The sequence below is a fragment of the Sceloporus undulatus genome, chromosome 4 (assembly GCF_019175285.1).
Source record: "Sceloporus undulatus isolate JIND9_A2432 ecotype Alabama chromosome 4, SceUnd_v1.1, whole genome shotgun sequence".
Lineage (NCBI taxonomy): Eukaryota > Metazoa > Chordata > Lepidosauria > Squamata > Phrynosomatidae > Sceloporus > Sceloporus undulatus.
Genome location: NC_056525.1, coordinates 71107799 through 71114644, shown reverse-complemented (window position 1 = coordinate 71114644; position 6846 = coordinate 71107799).

The window sequence follows — 6846 nt, the reverse complement described above, 5'->3', positions numbered from 1 at the left end:
GATGGGGCTTAGATGGTTTGCCTTGCCCGTAGTGTTTTTCATTATGGTAGGCCGTAGAGCATTGGTATAGTGGAGCCAGGGCTATAGGTCAAGAACACCAGACATTTAGACATATGGAACTATGACAGGGGTATGCAACCTGGGCCCCGGCGAGGCCTTGTGACCAGTCCCCAAGCCCGGTCCTGCCCGCCAAATTGCCACCGGGGGGGCCTTTATGGCCTCTGCGCATCGAAGGGGCATGGTGGGGCCATTGTCTATGAAGCCTCAGAACATGCATTTATATTAACATTTTTTAAAAAATCAGCAAATTTTTTCGTTGTGTACTCATTTTTTATTTTAAAAAGTGCCTCCTATTTGGGAAAATTTGTTCTAACTGTCCCGGTTATTTATTTATTTAATTTGTTTAAAAACTTATTAATTATTGGGTTTTTTGGGCTTAGCCCCCCAGTAGTGTCTGAGGGAAGCAACCCGGTCCCCCGGCTCAACAAAGGATGCTACCCCTGAAATATGCCATCATTTGCCAGTCCTTTTGATGTACATGTTCTGTTGTCTTACAGTTAGCAGCCGGAGGGAGTACACTTGTCCTCGGTATCCGTTGTGGACTTGGTCATTTGCGCGGTTTTGATCATTTGTGATGGCAACCCGTCCTTCCTCCCTCCTTCTTCCCTGGGGCCCACAGGGGCCTGTAAACTCTGCTGGCATTGAGGTGGCATTTACCAACGCAGACTCGAGGCCAGCATATGTATCCCCTCCCTGCTCCCTTCTGACGCAGACAAAGGATGTGAATACATCAATGGGCTGAGACGGAGGGCAGGGACTGTGTGGACTCTGGGCATGCTCTTGGCCTGAGTGCTGTGGGGAAAGAAGTCCCACGCGCGCCATGATTCAGGCCCCGGGGCCCTGGTGCGGCCGGCAGGCGGCTGGCGGGCCAGGCGGACGCCGTCTTATGTCCCCACTGGTGACCATGAATTTTGGTCTCTGCCGGGGGGGGGCGTTGGAGTGGTCCCGACTGGCTCCCCGCGATCCCCGGGACGAGTCTTTTTCCCCAGCTGTTCTTGCCTTTGCTTCTTCGCAACGTCGTACGGGCTGGCTGGGTCTTTGCTATGCCCGGAATCCGTTCCCCATTAGGGTTGAGACACTGGCTTGCTGCCGCTTGTGTACGACAATGTCCCCCCTGGCCGCCTTTGACTTTTCCTTTGGGGCCCCGGCCTGAGGCAGACTACCCACTGACCACCTTATCAGACGGCCTATGTTATAGGTGAGCCGTAAGGGCACATTGTAGTTGTCGTTTACCTTCAGTCCCACCACTACAATAAATCCCCCAAACCAACCCCACAGTGTACCTTTATTGGACCACCCAATGCACAAAATACATGTTGCAACTTTGATGCTTATTGGCTTCCTCTCAGCCAAGGTGTTAAACTCATACAAGCGCCCACCTTCTGATTGCTGTTAGTCCACACCTGCATTTTGTCAAGAGTGTTAGCACGTGCTCCCTGGACGACGATTAACCATATCCATGTATAAGCCAACCCTCTCTCCAGTCCTCTGCCTGGGGTTCAGGCCTTGGAGGTCGAGAGGGAACTGCTGGACCTCAATCCCCTTCCCCACCACTAACCATTCGCCTTTTGTTGTCATGTCGTTTTAGATTGTAAGCCTGAGGCAGGAACCGTCTAATTTAAAAGACTGGTATGTACAGCGCTGATGTAACGTTTCAGCGCGTTATAAATAAGGTAATAATAGATGCTCAAGGACATCTTTTTGCCTGCTAATGGAACTTAAATGTTATCTCCTCGAATACTCACAAGGCAAGAAGGAGGAAAGGCCTGCGTGCATGATTCCCTCCAATAACAACTGAACTGAGAAATGCTACACCTTGACAAATGCAGGCTTGTGACAATAATATCATAATTTTCCCTCCTGTAGATTTTTAATACCTTTGCCTTATAAGCCAGTGGAGCTTTGAAAGCTGGCAAATATATATTTTGGGTAATTTTGGGTATGCCCCCGGATAGTTCACTATTTCATGAATTTTTGATATTATTATGCTTTACTATGGCCAAGTGATATACCAAAGTCCCACAAGTAGTTGGCTAAGCTAAGTAATTTGTCTAAGAGAGGAAAAATTTAATGGCAGCTTTTTTCCATTACTGAGGTGGTATTTTGGCTCTCGTGCCAAGGCAGAACCTTTCCCTTTATTTACAAACAGACACCATAATTACTGTGGACACAATATCAGTTCACAGCATTATCAGCACATCAGTGTTGCACCTGTCAAAGTTAATACCTTTTGTTGGCCAACTGACAAAACTGTTTCCTACATTCACAAGAAGTGATTGTCAATACAAACTGAACATAAATCATTAGACACTGGCTCTCCTCATCCTGCCCGCCTACGATAGAGTAGAAAGCGGATTTTAAAATATAGCATTCCATTGAAGGCCCATCATACCCATGGACCAAACAACGAATTCCAGGAATTTACATTTGATCTGTAACGTGGTCCTCAACTGTGTGACAAACCCAGCTTTGAAAGACAAAAGTAAAATAGACTTGAAGTTTGTACAAAAAGGAATGGTTATTTACATTCTACTCTTCTGGTTAAGTCATCATGGATTTTCCAAGCTTAACTTACCTGCACGGGTGTGAGCTTCTATTGTAGAAGATTTTTCATTTTAGGAAGCATAATCCATAAGGCATTTCGCTATATCATTGAATGTAACGATATTAAAATTATGATCATTGATTTTGATCCGATGTGATCGGGTTTAGGGGCTCATGATGAAAATGGTGCGGAAATACTTAATATGACACATGCCACTCTTCTGAATATCTGAAGTGTGGCCCAAGATTAACATCACACGTTGATGCTGTCACTCAAGGGGATTAAATCTGTTTCTGCTTCAATGCTGCAGGAAGATATAGGCAAGCAGATGGAGGGCACAAAAGGGTCAGAACATGTGCCGTTTTGCTTTATTTCTCAGGAAAATTAAAATACGACATTTTATATAACTGGCATCTACAGCAGACTCAGAATGTCAGGTTACGATCTTAACGACAAATTAATACTGTGGGGACACAGTTTGTATAATTAAAAATGGGGATTTAGGTGATGTTGATTAATGTTAGCCAAAATGAGATATTTTTGACAACACCGTGCAGCCAATCATACAAGCTATTATTATAACGGCAATATAGTTTGCCCATTCCATGAATCAGCCGTCTCACAATCTAGATTGATGTAGGTGTTGGTAGTTTAGAAGAATTAGCTAGAGATACCCAATTCAAATGACCAGACGCAGTATGATTTGAGTGGCTGTATGCATTTTTTATTCTATCTTTATTAGGAATTTAACCTACATACAATATGTAGAAAACTTTGACTCAATATTCCACATATATATGAGATACACATGAGTGTCCATTATTTACTACCTTAGAGAATCTATTCCATAGCAAACCATTTACTTTTAATTAAACATAATTTTGTTAAAACACCCACACTAATTGTGTATGAATACTCATGTCTTCTGGCCTTCTTCTTTAAACATACACTTTCACAGTTACACAGGGTATAAATACTATTAATGTGATATAATTACTAATGGTGACTCTCTTCTCCCGCGCTCGTTTCTCTATCCTCATCGTTTTTCATTTTTTTTTCCCCTTCACCAAGTGCGCCCCATCATCCCCAAGCCTAGTATCTTCTTATACTCGACTCTCCAAATTGTATCTCTTCCTGTGGGCTTGGATTCATTCGAATGCGAACAATGTTTAGGAGAATCTGGGTATATTAAAATGAAATAGTGGTCGGTAGTGCAACCAGCTAATGATAATAGTGTTAAAGAGCATGACGCAGAAAACCAAGATGATTTCCGCGTCCTTGGTATCCATTGGGGTTTTGTTTCCAGACACTCCAGTACCAAAATCTGTGAATACTCAAGTACCATGGGGTCCCTTATAAAAGTGCAAATATAAAGTTTGTGGGGCGTGCTTTTGTTGGGGGGGGGGGTAACTTTTCAAGATGTGTTAAGGCTTTAATCTGTGAATGCAAGAATCCATCCATGGATAAGGAGAGTCAACTATATATTGTTTTAACAATTGGAAAAATTCCAAAAAATTGTATGGCCAATATGTTTTTTAAAAAATGTAAGTCTATAAACCTCCTAATTTTTAGAGAAAAAAGAAAAACCATTACTGTAACTCATCTTGCAACTCCTGCTGAAATTTAGCACAGGAACTTGCTCTGCATTATCCACTTTGCCAAGAATCATTCAAGCAGAGAGACAGACAACCATGGAAGGCCAATGACCCTGGATACAAGCATAAATAAAATAGAAGTCTACAAGTGAGGCTTGATAACATTGAAGTTGAGTAATTGATCAGAGTTTAGAAAGTGTCTGAGGTTTGTAAACTTCAATAATTGATACATTACATAGGCTAATAAGGTTGGCAGCAGCTATCTGGCCATTGAGATAATGCTTCTTCCTTTGAGTAGATTATGATGATTATTACCTTAGCTGAATCGTAAATGAAAATTGTGTTCCTAATATTAAAAAAGTAAAAAGCCACAAGTGATATCTAGTATTCCTCTTGATAGTTTGCCAGAAGATGATTACCCTCTGATATTTACACTTGGGAATAATAGAAAATAACTGTGATAGATATTTGATATACAGTTAGGGTAAAGAGTTACAAGAAATTTGTTGAGATAAAGGATTAGCAGATGTCATTCATTTTCATATTATATCTCATACTTGGAACTTGATACAACCTGATGGTTTATAATTACTGAATTAATATGGATTATCCTGAACGAAAATGAATGCTAAAGAGCAAAAAATCTGTAAGAGCAAACAGATCTGCTGTATAGTGCAGCGGTACAAGTTTTGAACTTGTCTGGTTGACTAATAAAGGAGAGCTATCTTATTTAATTATACAACACTAGAACTTACATCAAAAGCAAAGATACACATAACAGCCTAGAGATATAGAAGGAGTAAAGTATGACAAAATTTAACTCTTTAAGTGGCACCTCAAGAAAATTGCTGATACTAGGCAATACAGAAAAAACTGAAAGATGAGTCTGAAGATCCTTGTGGAGAAACAGAGAAAAGATTAAGGACACTCGATTTAAAAGTTTGGATCCTGATGCTGTAGAACAGTGGTTTCCAAACTTTAGTCCTCCAGATGTTTTGGGCTTCAGCTCCCAGAATCCCTGAATATTGGCCAAGCAGGCTAGGGCTTCTGAGAAATGAAGTCCAAATCACCTGAAGGATCAAGGTTTGGGAATCAATGCCCTAGAATGTGGAAAAAACAATGCAGACTTAACATGAAGAAAGAAAATGTCAGTTCTATCAGATAGCCAGACAATCAGCACAGGTGTGAAGATATGGAAGCAAGGCAGCCTTACCCTGTCTGGTGCGTTAACATGATCGGTGGTGAAGGAACATCTAAAATATCTGAAGGACATCAGGTTGGGGAAACTAGAGAAAAGACAATGATTATAAGGATGGAGACTTAGTATGGAAGATAGCATATCTACAGATACAAAGCTGTATTATGTTGAATCTACTAGTCTGTCCAACCCAACATTTTTTCAATTATCTGTGGAATCATATCATGTGAAAATAAATGTAGGAGATTCTCTGTTGTGTTATCTTGAGTGGAACACTTTCTATGTGAAAATAGAAGTGGCATTAACATTGGCGGGTTACAAACGGCCCTCAAGGGGCCGTTTTCCCGCCGCCGCCATTCGCTGCGTAGGGAAGCCCCAGCTGCCAGACCGCGAGGCTTCCCTGCGCAGCAAAAAAGGAGCGGCGAAATGCCGCTCCTTTTTGGAACGCGGAAGTGGCGCCGTGAGGGGTGGAGTGCGTCCTCGCGACGTCATTTCCGCCGCGACACGTCTGGACGCACAGCGTCCAATACGTCAACATGGCGGCGCCCATGTGGATGGGCACCGCAAAAAAGTACGCGCTCCGAGCGTACTGGAAGAAAGGGCTGTCAGAAAGGTAAGAACCTTCCTAACCCTAATACGGCCCTTCCTAACCCTAGTACGCGCGGAGCGCGTACTTTATGGCGGTTTGTAACCCGCCATTATAATCTTTTTCACATCATGTCAAATCCCCTGCATTTTAAATTGGTTTATAAACAGTGAGCGTTGAGTGGTACAGCTGCTTTTTATGTATATTCTGCCCTTCTCTTTGTTATTTGTTGTGCTTTCCCTAGGCTTTTTAAAAATTGCCATGTTGTAAACCACTCTTAATACCACTAGATATCTTGTCAAATTAACAAATGAACATCTGAGAACATTTCTGAAGTGTGGGGTATAAATACAATTAATAATAATAATAATAATAATAATAATAATAATAATAATATAAAGATGCCTGTATAAATATTTAAATAGATAGATAAAACACAAGAAACATACAATGGGCTATCTCTGCAATCAGAGTTGTGTTGTTTGCTGTGTGGTGCCATATCTGATCTAGTTCCTAATGTGTTCCCTTAGGTTAGGTTAGGGATTCGCCTTTTCCATTTCAAAACATTGTGACTTCCTTGCTAGATCAACCAGTGATCTAACACTCCCATTATATTGTTGATGACAATATGGCCAGAACAGGATACTGCATTAGAAGAACACAAGACTATTATAGCATGAGTCATCTCCTATCATTCATTCCTAGTACCCAGGAAATTGGTTTGGGCCAGGGGCGCTTCAAAGGGTAAACTATGGCCTGTTACAGACAGCCAAAATAAAGCTGTTTCGAGTCACAGTGGAGGTATGGTGTTTCAATGATGCATGCGTCCTAAGAGTCCAGAAGTCACACCAAAGCCACACTC